General features: G+C 48.4%; 1 long non-coding RNA gene across 1 annotated transcript in view; it reads left to right on the top strand.

Moving 5' to 3' along the window:
• Nucleotides 1–14,447, top strand: part of LOC138258689 (uncharacterized) — a 37,705-nt gene extending 23,258 nt beyond the window's left edge. The window contains exon 4 of the long non-coding RNA XR_011198503.1: nt 13,614–14,447. This is a non-coding gene — a long non-coding RNA (uncharacterized lncRNA). The remainder of the gene's footprint in view (nt 1–13,613) is intronic.
• Nucleotides 14,448–16,198: the final 1,751 nt, after the last annotated feature.

Here is a 16,198-nt window from a genome sequence, read left to right on the forward strand (position 1 = left end):
AATAGTTCTCCAGACTCAAGGATGACATTTGTGAAATTTCAGGAGTCTATCATAGCGATCCTTGTTGTGCTGGAACAGGCAAGAGTTCCTAGAGAAGCAGTGGAGGAGGATGTGTCAAGATTGAAAGATCGTCACTTTGCTGAGCACATTTCTCCCACGGCCCCAAAAAAAACTTTCCTGCTAAGAGATGTAGAGTCTGTGCTCGAAGAGGTAGTAAGAAGACTAGGACGTACTGCCCTGATTGTCCTTCAAAGCCTGGGCTGTGTGTGGGTAGCTGTTTCAGGAGCTACCACACACAGAAGAATTAGTGGGAAACACCATGAGTGTAAACTGCTGTTTTCTATTTTGATATGTTCAGTTTCATGGTTGACATTACTGTCATGTATTCAGTTAGAACTTTTGAGTTTGTAGGTTTGTACTTATTTATAATTAATGGTTTCTTTGTTGTTTAAAAACAAAAAAAACTGATGGCTGTGTGCATGGACTGGTATTTGCCTGGCAGTGTGTTTGGGGTGGCGCTTGGCTGGCAGTGTGCGTGGGGTGGCGCTTGGCTGGCGATGCGCGTGGGGTAGCGCTTGGCTGGCAGTGAGCATGGGGTGGCACTTGGCTGGTGGTGTGCGTGGAGTGGCGCTTGGCTGGCGGTTTAAATATTGATTTGCTGTTGGCTACTGCAACACACTGCCAGCCAAACGCCAGTCCGCACACTCCCATCAGCTCGTGTGATTGCTGTACCAGGCACGAGGGAGTATGTAAGTGATGGGCCCTTAAGTGGCCCTGTCTGACAATTTGAGTGTTGTAATGTGCTGGACCTGTGGCTGACGGCGTGAATGGTCTTGTGCATGTCATGTGTGAATGGACTGTAAAGCGGTTGCTGCCTTGTCGTGGCTCTACAGCTCAGGAGCTGCGAGTCATTGGTTCCGTTTTTTGGCCTTTCAGTTATTAACAGTGCATTTCATTTTTGTGAAATCTTTTGTTCATAAAACTTTATCTACTGAACCATCACTCACCCTCCTGCCAAACCCAACCAGTATATGTGGTAAAAAATAACAAAACCTAGTCCTCTGTAATTAGGCATCACAGCACACCCGTGACACGCTAGGTGTCTCGGGTGGACCCCAATAACAAAGCATGCTACCAACTTGGATGGTGGGTGAGGGGTCTTTTTAACATAACCTATGTGTGTTCTTTTCACAATTTTAGTGTTTGGAACATCATATAAGTACGTGGACAGATCAAAAAGATCTATTGCAAAACTACCTGTGCTGGGGGGGCACCTATGCTTTTGGTCCCGGGTGCAGCCTTTATCTAGGGAAATCTACCAAACCCAGACATATTTTAAAACTAGACACCCCAATGAGTCCAGAGAGGTGTGACTTGCCTGGATCCCCCAACATTTTCTTACCAAGACTCCTCTCCAAACCTCAAAATTTGCTTAAAAAAGCATATCCCCTCAGTCTCCCAAGTAAAATGATACCTCACTTGTGTGATTCCCCAAAGCAAAGTCAGCCTAAAAGATGTATAAAAGAAAAATATGTGCTTATCAACTCGCTGTGCTAACCCCTCAATCTCTACAGGTTATCAGCATTTTTCTGTTGCAGGCACCTGGGCCACCCACACAAGTGAGGTATCATTTTTATCGGGAGCCTTGGAGGAACGCTGGGTGGAAGGAAATGTGTGGCTCCTCTCAGATTCCAGAACTTTCTGTCACTGAAATGTGAGGAAAAAGTATTTAGCCAAATTTCGAGGTTTGCAAAGGATTCTGGGTGAGAAAACACTGGGGGGGTCACACCTTCCTGGACTCCCTTGGTGTCTAGTTTTCAGAAATGTTTGGGTTTGGTAGGATTCCCTATATGGCTACTGAGGCCAGGACCAAAAACGCAGGTGCCACACCCCCCCCCCCCCCCCCCCCCCAGCAAAAACAGTTAATCTTGTATTTGATAAATGTATAAATGTGATGTGTCCACATAGTTTTTTGGGGGCTTTTCCTGTCGTGGGCACTAGGCCTACCCACACAAGTGAGGTACCATTTTTATCAGGAGACTTGGCGGAATGCTGGGTGGAAGGAAATTTGTGGCTCCTCTCAGATTCCAGAACGTTCTGTCACTGAAATGTAAGGAAAAGTTGTTGTTTTTTAGCCACATTTTAAGGTTTGCAAAGGATTCTGGGTAACAGAACCTGGTGAGAGCCCCACAAGTCACCCCATCTGGGATTCCCCTGGGTGTCTTGTTTTAAAAAATGCGCAGGTTTGGTAGGTTTCCCTAGGTGCCGGCTGAGCTAGAGGCAAAAATCCACAGCTAGGCACTTTGCAAAAAAAACAGCTCTGTTTTCTTTGGGAAAATGTGATGGGTCCAAGTTGTGTTTTGGGGCATTTCCTGTCGCGGGCACTAGGCCTACCCACACAAGTGAGGTACCATTTTTAACTGAAGACTTGGCGGAACGCTGGGTGGAAGGAAATTTGTGGCTTCTCTCAGATTCCAGAACATTATGTCACTGAAATGTGAGGAAAAAGTGTTTTTTTGGCCAAATTGTTTAGGTTTGCATAGGTTTCTGGGTAACAGAACCTGGTGGGAGCCCCACAAGTCCCCCCATCTTGGATTCCCCTAGGTGTCTAGTTTTCAAAAATGCGCAGGTGTTTGGTAGGTTTCCCAAGGTGCCAGCTGAGCTACAGGCCAAAATCTACAGCTAGGCACTTTGCACAAAAAACCTTGTCAGATTTCAATGAAAAAATTTGATGTTTCCATGTTGCGTTTCCTGTCGTGAGCAATAGGCCTACCCACGCAAGTGAGGTACCATTTTTATCGGGAGACTTAGGGGAAACACATAATAGCAAAACAAGTGTTATTGCCCCTTGTCTTTCTCAACATTGTTTTCCTTCCAAATGTAAGACAGTGTGTAAAAAAAGACGCCTATTTCGAAATGCCCTGTATTTCACATGCTTGAAGGGTCACCCCAGAATTCAGAGATATGCAAATAACCACTGCTTCTCAACACCTTATCGTGTGCCCATTTTGGAAATACAAAGGTTTTTTTTATACCTATTTTTCACTCTTTATATTTCAGCAAATGAATTGCTGTATACCCGGTATAGAATGAAAACCCATTGAAAGGTGCAGCTCATTTATTGGCTATGAGTACCTAGGGTTCTTAATGAACCTACATGCCCTATGTATCCCTGCAACCAGAAGAGTCCAGCAGACGTAACAGTATATTGCTTTAAAAAATCTGACATCGCAGGAAAAAGTTACAGAGTAAAACGTGGAGAAAAATGGCTGTTTTTTTACCTCAATTTCAATATTGTTTTATTTCAGCTGTTATTTTCTGTAGGAAACCCTTGTAGGATCTACACAAAGTACCTCTTTTTAAATTCAGAATTGTGTCTACTTTTCAGGAATGTTTGGCTTTCTGAGATCCAGCATTGGTTTCACACCCATTTCTGTCACTAACTGGAAGGAGGCTGAAAGCACAAAAAATAGTAAAAATGGGGTATGTCCCAGTAAAATGACAAAATTGTGTTGAAAAAATGGGTTTTCTGATTCAAGTCTGCCTACTCCTGAAAGGTGGGAAGATGGTGATTTTAGCACCGCAAACCCTTTGTTTATGCCGTTTTCAGAGAAAAAACCACAAGCCTTCTTCTGCAGCCATTTTTTCCCATTTTTTGAAAAAAAAAATGAAATCTTCGCTGTATTTTGGCTAATTTCTTTGTCTCTTCCATGGCTCTAGAATACCTCTAGAATCCCTAGGATGTTGGAAGAAAAAAAAGGATGCAAATTTGGCATGGATAGCTTTTGTGGACAAAAAGTTATGAGGGCCTAAGCGCGAACTGCCCCAAATAGCCAAAGAAAGGCTTGCCACCTGAGGGGGGAAAAGGCCTGCCAGCGAAGGGGTTAAGAGCATAGAGATCCCACTAAGAAGCATATGAAGGTTCAGAATCACTGTGTCAGGCAAAACTGCAGTGTAGGAAAATACCATCTTGTCTGGCATGTTACCACCATTTTCACTGTATGTATGTTTGTTTTTGCCCATGTGTCACTGGGATCCTGCCAGGCAGGACCTCAGTGCTCATAATGTATGCCCTGTAAGTGTTCCATGTGTGGTGCCTAACTGTATCACTAAGGCTCTGCTAACCAGAACCTCAGTGTTTATGCTCTCTCTGGTTTTTACAATTGTCACTGCAGGCCAATGACTATCTTCACCAATTCTCATTGGCACACTGGAACACCCTTATAATTCCCTTGTATATGGTACCTAGGTTCCAGGAGATCCCTATGGGCTGCAGCATTTCTTTTGCCAATCACAGGGAGCTCAGACAATTCTTACACAGGACTGCCACTGCAGCCTGAGTGAAATAACCTCCACGTTATTTCACAGCCATTTTTCACTACACATAAGTAACTTATAAGTCACCTGTATGTCTAACCCTCATTTGGTGAAGGTTAGGTGCCAAATTACTTAGTGTGTGGGCACCCTGGCACTAGCCAAGGTGCCCCCACATTGTTCAGGGCAAATTCCCCAGACTTTGTGAGTGCGGGGACACCATTACATGTGTTCACTACACATAGGTCACTACCTATGTGTAGTGTCACAATGGTAACTCTGAACATGGCCATGTAACAAGTCTAGGATCATGGAATTGTCACCCCAATACCATTATGGTATTGGGGGGACAATTCCATGCATCCCCGGGTCTCTAGCACACAGACCGGGTACTGCCAAACTGCCTTTCCGGGGTCTCCACTGCAGCTGCTGCTGCTGCCAACCCCTCAGACAGGTTTCTCCCTCCTGGGGTCTGGGCAGCCTAGTCCTAGGAAGGCAGAACAAATGATTTCCTCTGAGAGAGGGTGTTACACCCTCTCCCTTTGGAAATAGGTGTGAAGGGCTGGGGAGGAGTAGCCTCCCCAGCCTCTGGAAATGCTTTGATGGGCACAGATGGTGCCCATCTCTGCATAAGCCAGTCTACACCGGTTCAGGGATCCCCCAGCCCTGTTCTGGCTCGAAACTGGACAAAGGAAAGGGGAGTGACCACTCCCCTGACCTGCACCTCCCAGGGGAGGTGCCCAGAGCTCCTCCAGTGTGCTCCAGACCTCTGCCATCTTGGAAACAGAGGTGCTGCTGGCACACTGGACAGCTCTGAGTGGCCAGTGCCAGCAGGTAACGTCAGAGACCCCTCCTGATAGGTGCTTACCTCTTTCAGTAGCCAAGCCTCCTTTCGTAGTAGCCAAACCTCCTTTTCTGGCTATTTAGGGTCTCTCCTCTGGGCTATTCCTCAGAAAACAAATGCAAGAGCTCACCAGAGTTCCTCTGCACTTCCCTCTTCGACTTCTGCCAAGGATCGACCGTTGACTGCTCCAGGACGCCTGCAAAACCACAACAAAGTAGCAAGACGACTACCAGCAACATTGTAGCGCCTCATCTTGCTGGCTTTCTCGACTGTTTCCTGGTGGTGCATGCTCTGAGGGCTGTCTGCCTTCACCCTGCACTGGAAGCCAAGAAGAAATCTCCTGTGGGTTGACGGAATCTTCCCCCCTGCCAACGCAGGCACCAAACTTCTGCATCCCCGGTCCTCTGGGTCCCCTCTCATCCACAGGAGCTGGGTCCAAGTGTCTCCCACAGTCCAGTGGCCCTTCTATCCAAAGTTGGTGGAGGTAAGTCCTTGCCTCCCCACGCCAGACAGCAAACCTGTGTACTGCATGATTTGCAGCTGTTCCGGCTTCTGTGCACTTCTCCAAGGATTCCTTTGTGCACAGCCTAGCCTGGGTCCCCAGCACTCCGTTCTGCATTGCCCAACTCGCTGAGTTGGACTCCGACGTCGTGGGACCCTCCTTTGTGACTCTGAGTCGACCGCTGTCCTCACATTGTCTAAGTGCCTGCTCCGGTACTTCTGCGGGTGCTGACTGCTTCTGTGGGGGCTCTCTGAATTGCTGAGCACCCCCTTTGTCTCCTCCTACAAGGGGCGACATCCTGGTCCTTCCTGGGCCCCAGCAGAACCCAAAATCCTCAGCCACGACTCCAGCTTGTTTGCGGTATTTCTGCCTAGAAACACGTCTTCAACATCCAGTACGCCGTGGGACATCTTCCATCCAAAAGAGAAGTTCCTTGCCCTTTTCGTTGTTGCAGAATCTTTCAGCTTCTTCCACCCGGAGGCAGCCCTTTTGCACCTTCATCCGGGGTTTAGTGGGCTCCTGCCCCCCCTGGACACTTTTGTGGCTCTTGGACTTGGTCCCCTTCCTTTACAGGTCCTCAGGTCCAGGAATCCATCTTCAGTGTTTTGCTGGTGCTTGTGATTCTTGCAGAATCACCTATCACAACTATTCCTTCTTTCTGGAGTAGTAGGGTACATTTTACTCCTACTTTTCAGAGTCTTGGGGTGGGGTATATTGGACACCCTTACTGTTTTCTCACAGTCCCAGCGACCCTCTACAACCTCCCATAGGCCTGGGGTCCATTTGTGATTCGCATTCCACTTTTGGAGTATATGGTTTGTATTGCCCCTAGGCCTATGTCTACCTATTGCATCCTATTGTGATTCTACATTGTTTGCACTACTTTTCTTACTGTTACTTACCTGTATTTGGTTTGTGTAAATATAATTTGTGTATTTTACTTACCTCCTAAGTGAGGGTATCCTCTGAGATACTTCTGGCATATTGTCACTAAAATAAAGTACCTTTATTTTTAGTAACTCTGAGTATTGTGTTTTCTTATGATATTGTGCTATATGATACAAGTGGTATAGTAGGAGCTTTGCATGTCTCCGAGTTCAGCCTAAGCTGCTTTGCCATATCTACCTCTAACAGCCTAAGCTGCTAGAAACACCTCTATTCTACTAATAAGGGATAACTGGACCTGGCACAAGGTGTAAGTACCACAAGGTACCCACTTTAGCCAGGCCAGCTTCCTACATTGGTGGTGCAGCGGTGGGATAAGTACTTGTAACTGCTTTACCACTTTGTCATTTGGTGCTTTTCATAAGAAAATCTTATAGCAAATAGTTCAGTATATGTACATTGAAACAAAACAGTTTACTTTTCTGCTCTAAAACGTTTTACTAAGTTTCTGAAAAGTTCTGAAAACTTTTTAAAGTTTTCTAAAAGTTTGAAAAAGTTTTTTCTCTGTACTTTCAAAAGTTCTAAAACGTATTCTCTCTTTCTTAAACCCTTTCTATCATGTCTTCAGTAAAGGGGCGTGGCTACGGTGCCAAGCATGGCGGATGCAAGCTAGAGGAGCTCCGCGTCCCGCCCGGTAGATCCGAAGCTGTTTGGGGGATAGGAGGCCAGCAGCACCCGCAGTTGACTGCCCTGGGCTGCGGTGAGGCTCGAGCGGCGGTGGAGCTCGGTGCCGCCCCCCGCCCCGGTGGGAAGAGGTGGCGGCGCAGAGCCGGGCCTGCAGAGACGCGACCTGCGGGCCTGCAGGAGCGGTGGGTGCGGCCTGCCGGTGCCGTTGAGTGCGGTGCGGCGCGGGTGGCCCGCAACAGCCAAACTGTGGCGGCCCCCTCCCAGGTGAGCGGTTGCCCCGGCGGGGAATGGAGGGAAGCCTGTGAGTCCCGCGGAGGCGGGAATCAGCTCCCTGCAGACGGTGCCTGAAGTAGAGGAGGAGAGACTGGCTGTCTCTCCTAGGTGGAGCTGCCTGGGACGGAGCGGAGGCCTGAGGGCCCGCAGATGGAGAGTGGAGTGCACAGCTTTAAATTGGAGGTGCAGGCAAGCGGGCCCGGCCCTGAGAGCAGGCCTGGAGAGAAGATCCTCTGCATGCAGTTGGAGTTGGCATGGGAGCTCCATTATTGCCAGCCAAGGAGGTGAATGCGCCGGAAAGGGGCCCCGTTTAGAGCCTGGTGGGGAGGCCTTGGGAAGACATGCTGGAGAGCAGTACGAGGTTGGGGGTCGCCTTGGAGGGCGCAGCCTGCTGAGAGAGTGCTGCATTGCAGAAGGCAGCCCCTGGGCCCGGTCTCCTGAAGCAGGTGGTGTGCACCGACGGGCTCTGGACTATTGGAGCTGGAGGTGAGGAAGAAGGTGAGAAGATTGGAGCTGGTTGGAGCCTGTGCTTGCCCTGGATATGGCGGGATGGGCTGCCTCCGATCTGGTACTGGGGCTGGAAGGCCCCAAGAAGCTGCAGCGCAGGATAGTCAGAAACTGGATGCAGTGCTGGCTGCGGTGGAGCACATCGGAGACTCGCTGAAGCGAGCCCGCACCTCTTTGGAGGCTAAGATTGATAAAGTGGCTAGCGACCTTGTACTCCTGCATGCTGACCACCGTAACCTGGTTGACAAAACCGGTGTGATAGAAGCGCATGATGATGAGCTGACACCAGTGACGACGCGTTTGGAGTCCACGATGGAGGAGGTTTTAACGTGAGTGGCGGAACTAGAGCGTCGCGTGGAAGATGCGGAGGGGCGCACAAGAAGGAACAATATCCGCGTGGTTGGTCTGCCGGAGGGAGTGGAGGGCCAGGATGCGGTGGCCTATCCGGGGGGCTGGCTCCGAGGACTAGTGCCGGCTGGAGCGCTGACTCCTTTCTTCTCGGTGGAACGTGCTCATCGCATTCCCACGAGGCCCAGACCGGGGAGTGGTCCTCGCCCCTTCATAATTTGGTTACTCCACTATGGGGATCATGACATCATACTCACGCTGGCGGTGCAGAGAGACCGAGCTTCCTATTGCCGCATAGGCTCTCTATATCCTAATGAGACTACTGGATTTTTGGGTGGCAAGATCATCCACAGTGTGGGGGGACTAAGGGCCTCATATATGGCCAACGGGGGCGGGAGCACCGCCGACAGGCCGGCGGTGCTCCCTTGGGCATTCTGACCGCGGCGCTTTGGCCGCGGTCAGAACGGGAAAACCGGCGGTCTCCCGCCGGTTTTCCACTGCCCGTAAGAATCCTCCAAGGCGGCGCAGCTCGCTGCGCCGCCGAGGGGATTCTGACAATCCCTACCGCCATCCTGTTCCTGGCGGCTCGCCCGCCAGGAACAGGATGGCGGTAGGGATTGTCGTGGGGCCCCTGGGGGCCCCTGCAGTGCCCATGCCAATGGCATGGGCACTGCAGGGGCCCCCGTAAGAGGGCCCCGCTAGTATTTCACTGTCTGCGTAGCAGACAGTGAAATACGCGACGGGTGCAGTAGCACCCGTCGCACCTTCCCACTCCGCCGGCTCGATTACGAGCCGGCATCCTCGTGGGAAGGGAGTTTTTCCCTGGGCTGGCGGGCGGTCTTTTGGAGACCGCCCGCCAGCCCAGGGAAAAACTCATAATACCCTCCGCGGTCTTCTGACCGCGGAGCGGTATTATGGAGGGCGGCATCCTGGCGGGCGGCCTCCGCCGCCCGCCAGGGTCATAATGAGGCCCTAAGTCTAACCCGCAGCGAAGGACTCTTGTCACCCCAAATCCGGGTTGAGCTCCGGCTAACTAGCAGTGCCTCATCTCTCCCCAAGGGGAAAGACAATTGGGCAGCCGAGCGCATGACATCTTAGTCCTTCCCAGGGAAGTTGTGGTCACTCAGATTCCAACCAGTTCTCTCATACACAGTGTGGTCTCATATATAAATGACAAAGGCAGTTTGAGTTTTAAAGATTGGTTTAATAAAACTACTGCATTTTAGATAACAAGGACCGAGCCGCAATAACCAGAACCATACAACACAGTAGGATTGAAATAGTAACGAGGAGAGTAAAACATAAGAATAACGCTATCATAGTGCAACTAGACTACGTTCTCTCTTCTAAGTTCTATTTTGAGCACAGCATGTTGAGCTCTAAGCCTGCCTTTCAGGTTCCCCCGGGAGGACATCAACCCTCATACCTGAGCAAAGGCCTGTGATTGGGATCAGCATCTGCAACAGGGCAGTCAGCGTCTAGTTGTGGTTCCCTGGTCGGAATCTCCCTCTTCCGTGTACCAGGACTAGGAAGTGTTTTTATAACCAACACGCCGATGTTCTATGAAACGTCCCTACGTAAGAATGTGTACTTTCTACGAACCCTAAAGACTAAACTTCTACCACGTCTATCGGCAATGTACCAGACTGTATCCTTGACTGAATCACAGAGCGAGCAAGAATGTGTTGTTTGAGAACTCCAGTGCTGAAGTAAGCTAAACAGTGTGATAGAAAATAAAACAAGACCGTGAAACTGGTTATTGTAAAATAACAGTGCGAGGCTAAATAAAATGCATCTAGGACAAAGTGCACAGAGGCCTAAACACTTTAAGCAAACGTGCAAAAGCTACATTAAAAATGGCTACACTACACCCTCCCCTTGTCGGTAGAAAGTGGTTCAAATCGAAGCTAAAAAATGATTTTTTTTTTTACTAAAACCTTATATATTTTCAACAAGTCAAGAGGACACCAAATCACAGTAATCCTAAATTTAAAAATAAGCATGCGGCTAAGAGCCAAATTCATGTAACAGTGTCAATTTAGACCAAATCCAATTCAAAGTGGTCATGGAAAGCAGGAGGTTCTCCACTTCGGCAGATGACAAGACCGGAAAATCCACACCAAAGACTATGAAGGAGCAGGTGTGTTCCAAAGCCCCAGAATCAACCAAGGCAGCATCCCGTACACAGTCCGTAAACAAGTTAATATCAACTTCCTCCAGGAAGGGTATGTCGTAATCAGCTTCACGAAGAAAACGCAGCCGCAGCGCGCATGTCTGGGAATGAGCCCTCATCGGGAACATCAACAGATCAGCATCAACCACTGGGGGGGGGATCGCTGTGAGAGACAGTCGTCTAGTGCATGTTCAAAAGAGCACCAACGGCACTGAAACACGGGCTGCACAAAATCCAAAACCGGTCTGAATGACAGAGACCAGTCACACTCTAAATGTCCCAGGAGTGTTCTCCAAAGTGCTGCATCATGCGTTCACGACACAGCTGCGCTAATGGGAGCGCCCACATTCGCCCTTGTTGGGGCGAGACAGCCATTGCGGAAAAACAACAGCAACAGCAACAGCAAAATGCCGGCTAATAAAGCCAAAGTGATCGGAAATCCCCCAAAAATGCTTCAGAAAATTGAATGAATAGCCGAAGGTATTAAACCGAATATGGAAGAAAAGGTGTGAACGAAATCAACACCTACGGCTTTGAAAAAATGTGCCAATCCAGCCATGCTGGACGCATTAAATATATGTCCCACGAGTTCACCAAAGTGGCTCGGAAAGTTGGTATTTAACAGGGACTGTATTTCTGCTGATGACCTTGCTACCTGAAGTGCGTAGGTCTCACGTGCAGATGTAAGGGCCACATGCTTCTGAAACAATAAAGCCTTTAGTCTACTTAACTTGTCGAAATTCACCTTGGAAGTAGCAATGTGAGGCCAGATATCTGCTACCTCCCTTTATTTAGTGGGGGGAAACAAAACATTCCCGCAGCAAGTAACGACCTTGGTGACCGAAACAGTGTAAACTATTCCGGCCCGCATGCCACAACAGTCTTCACTATTAAGGAGGACGTAGCTGCCGTTTTAAAGCACCTGGAATGTGCGTTTAATCAAGGGGACCGGAACTCCCTTCAGATAGCAAGCCAAGTTCGCAACCGAGGCATTACATGCCCCATGCAAGGACTGCTGCTTACAAATCATCGAATGGCTGACTGAAGTCTCGTATTCACTACCGCTAAGAAAGACCTCTCTCATGCCTTTGAGACATTTGTACAAGAAGGGAAGTTCCCACACCTAATGTATATAACTATCTCCCAGCTTTTCATATCTGCCTACCAGAACATGTTTTAAACAAGAAGTGAATTGTAATGTAGAAATAGGCAGATTAATAACCCTGTCTATTAACCACTCAGCTGAGGGAATCTTGCCTGGTAAAAGGCAATCTTTCTAATTTTTCAGTGTTAAGCATGACATAAGTCGCCTCCTTCTTAGCCATCAGTTGTTGTTGTCGCGTCGAATTAAAGGAAAAAAATATCTCCCTGGCACTGATGTGCTGCCACAGAACACGACCCGCCTTCAACGTCTGAAGTGTCCAACCCAACTGCATAATGGACCTTGTTTGACTTTGTCCATGATATAAAGAAGACATATCAGATCGTATAATGTCTATAGCAGAAGAAACAATGTTGTCAATGGTGTATATTCGGTCGGACAAGGTGTGAATTCCATTATCCACAACAGCTAATGCCTTTTTCAAATTTTCCTGATCTATTTGCCTTAGCCGGGCTGCAGCCCTTTTGTTGAGAAAGTTTCCATATTTCATTGTACACTACGTACAAGAAACGCTTCCTACGTGGTGTCTTCGGGCCTGACAAAAAGTCTTGCAAGTCAGTGTTATTAGACAGGAGAATGAGATGTGTCTTGACTGCATCTAGCGAGGATGATTTTAACCATTGTTGACACAATTTTCCCACACTATATGTAGTAATAATCTCAGCATGTTCAGGTGATATGTAGCGAGGGTCTGCCCGACTTGTCCTAAAACCACCCGAGGAGGTGACAAAACATTGATGACACCCATTGGTGTCTATAGGCCACAATAACCATGCGCCCGGACATGTCAATGAAGTGTTAAATGTACCATTCTGGACCCAGTCTGTAAGCTCACTAAAAGTGGCATTAATGTATTTCTGCCAATCATTAATTTTTGTAGGGATAGGTGCTATATTCTGGCAGAAGAAACCATTCGAGATGTCTAAAGTCGTTTTGTATTTTTTCCGCACAATGTTGTTCATCAGGTGCCCTGATTTGGATTAAAGCAGGTGTCCCCTTTGTAGCTGAGGAGCAGATCACAGACCCGCAGGGGAGGTTTGCCCTGGTTCGTGGCCGACTTGCGGGCCGAGCCATAGTATTGGGCTCTATATATGCACCGAATGTGGGCCCTGACTCCTTTTTTGCGCAGTCTGTCCTGCCATTTAGCGAGCTGGAGAGAATATCCCTGGTTACTGGGAGGGGACTTTAATAGTGTGTTTGATGTTGATTTAGATCGTTCCTCCCCCCCTTTACCTACATCCCTGGTGGTGGTTGCAGCACCTGGGTTGCTAGATTGGACACAACAGTGGCACATGATAGATAGCGGAATGCTGTAGATAGAGTTTATTCGTACTATTCTGCCCTGCACTCCCTCCATGTAAGGTTGGATAGAAAGCTCTGCACACGGGATCTGGCTTTGCAGGTTGGGGAAGGGGATTACGCATTCAGCTCATAACCCACAGATTTTACGGTTGAGCTGGGATCTCCCCTGCCCGGCTGTCCCTACCTGGAAGCTTCGTCCTGAGCTCTTGGAAGATGTGGCCTTTAAGGCATCATTGGAAACAGTGATCCCTGAATTCTTTGAGCATAACGATGGTACGGCCTCTTTAGGCCTAATGGAATGGGATGCGTTCAAGGTATTTATCCGAGGCCACTGTATGGTGACTCAGTTGAACTTGCGTTATGCGATTGAACATGACTTAGCCCGCATAGAACGAGACCAGTTACACCCGCAAAGAGAGGCTATACGTAGCCCCGCGGATGAGACCTGGTTGGCTGGGGCTCGAGCAGAACACCTGGCGCTGCTTGAACGGCTGCGATGCCTGAATTACGCTGCACACTCGGTGTCAGTGGCAGGCAGGATAGCACTGCTTAAAATGATAGTTTTACCACGCTTGCTCTATTACTTCTCTAATCTCCCGTATTATATCCCTCCTAGCTTTTTCCGAAAACTGGAATCTACCTTGAGAGACTACATCTGGAATGGGGGTCGATGCCGGGTTGCACTGAAAAAGTTGTATTTGCCATTGGAGAGAGGCGGCCTGGCGGTCCCTAACCTGGAGCACTACTACCTGGCCTCCCAGCTTCAGTGGGTGTCTAGGTGGCTGGCGGCCTTCACCTCACAGATACAGCGACTACGGAGGGCTCCTGGTCCCTTATGCAGGTGTCACATTTATTTCACACAATTACATGCGGGTATCACCGGGGCAAATATCCCTCAAGGTGGCCTGTAGCTGCTATCGTACATCCTTGCGTCTTAGCAGGGGGGTGGTTCCCTTTGCTCCGGCTCTGGCGTTGCTGGGAACTCCTTGTGGCCCTACCATTACATCGGGTTCGGAGCTGCGTTTGTGGCACGAAGCGGAGTTATACACCCTGGGTGATCTCTACAAGGGTGGTACCCTGATTCCGTTCCCTACATTGGCACAAGAGTCGGGGTTGCCGGCAGGGCAGTTTCTATTGTTCAATTCACTGTTAAGGTCTTTGCCGTCCAGGTGTGGTGACATGTCGGTAGCCCCCCCACACATCTGCTGGTGCAATACATACAGGTGATGGGACAGGGAAGGCACCTGATCAGGTGGTTCACTGATGCGTTGCACATACACACGGCCTTAGAATGTGATACCCTTTGCCGACATAATAAAAAGCAGATGACTAAACACCACAACGTCGATTGAGCGAAAGGTTTGAACAAGACGAACAGTATTTGGTTCTGGTCAAATATAATGCAATATACTTGGATTCCTTGAAATATATTTCCTAAAGACTGCTGAATTCGTGGAAAGTTTCTATGTTTATACATTTGGATTGGTGTGGATGTTTTGATTTGGCATTTATGGAGGTTTGATTGAACAACCTTGGGGAGTATAGTATTTAGTCCTGAAGGAGGTGCAAAAGGTTTTTGAAGCCCACCGAAACACCTCGATGCTTTATTCATACTGGACCCATAGGAGGAGGCTCTTATCGAACAAGGATTTATGACAATAATCGATAGGCCTACATCTTCCAGAATTGGGACAGTTTTACCTTAATAGACTATTGTATATGTCTTGTATTGTCTCCCGTTTTATTGAATTTTATTTTTGTTTTATCAATGGTTTTGGACTGATGAGTTTGTCTTGTATTGTGTGATTTGGGGTTTTTATTCAGGACCATATTAAATATATACCCTTGATTCCTTTGTTTTTAGACTGATCAATAGAGAGATTCATTGATTGCGTGAGTGTGAAGTGATTGGTTTGTTTTTCCCGTGGGGGAATTATATTTTTTCACCATACCCTGCGCGCGGCCTGGGACTGGGATGCTTCTGCCTCAATCGCGGACACGCAGTGGAGGTTAGCCCTTTCTGGACATGTTAATGTCCCTCAGAATTCCAGGTTTCACCTGATCCAGTTATATATCATCCATAGGGCTTATCTTACTCCGGCTCGTGTGAGCGGGTATTTTAATCGACAAGATGCGGCATGCCCCGTTGCTCTTCTGTGGGTGCTGACCTGCTGCACATGATATGGTCCTGTGGATCCCTGCACTGCTACTGGAAGGCGGTGATCGACTGCCTCTCGGAGTGCACGGCCTGTCCTGTTCCGTTCAGTTGGCAGGTCTGTGTGCTGGGCCTGTTTCCTAGGGGTAAGCAGCATAGGGTGGAGGTGCGATTCCTGGACCTGGTTGATCACACATCGATGGAAATCAGTTGACCCGCCGGCCACACAGGCTTGGAGACAATCTTTCGGGATGTGGGCAGCAGCGGAGGGCATAGCGTTGAAGCGGGAAGACGCGTTGGGGCTAAGACGGTATCCGTTATCAGACAGGTGGGGAGAACTATAGGCCTGCCTGCGGGCTGAGAGTCTGGGTTCGAGTGTGTATGAATCTGACTAGTTGTAGAGGCAAATGCATGATGGTTTCTGGGCTGGGAGTGAGGGTGGGGGTAGGTGAATGTTTGTGGGGCTGGGTTTGCCTTGGTGTGGTGTAGAGTGTTACATAATCGCAAGGTGGCGGACAGTTGTGTCATGTGCACAAGCCCATCTTATAATGGTATGGAAAAGCAGTAAGCAGTGCTTCTCGTACTCCGAGTGGCATGCTTGAATTACATTTTATGGACTGTACATGTAATACTCCAGCGGCTGTTCTTGTTCATGTTTTGGTTTATTGTTGTCTATGGAAAGCTCACACTATGTATCTGCAAGCGATCCGTTGTATTGGTGCACTGATACTCCGGTGTAGTTTAAAGAGATAATTGGTTGTTGGCCTTCCCTTAGGGCGGCTACGGGATCTGGACCCCTATGATATGCACTCCCTTGTTGGCAGTGAACTGTATCTTATCTTACGTCATGTAAAATCTGTGTGCAAAGAGGCTAGCTGTGTTGACTGAAAATCTGGTTGCCGGCTGGCTAGCATATAATGATCGTTATGATACATGTGCAGGCTTGTGTTGTTACAAGATTTTGTTACCCTTTTGCTGATGCAGGATGTAATGTTTCTTATGTATTGAAAAAAGCTAATAAACAGATGTTTTAAAAAAAAATCATG

Source organism: Pleurodeles waltl, chromosome 9, assembly GCF_031143425.1.
Source record: "Pleurodeles waltl isolate 20211129_DDA chromosome 9, aPleWal1.hap1.20221129, whole genome shotgun sequence".
NCBI lineage: Eukaryota > Metazoa > Chordata > Amphibia > Caudata > Salamandridae > Pleurodeles > Pleurodeles waltl.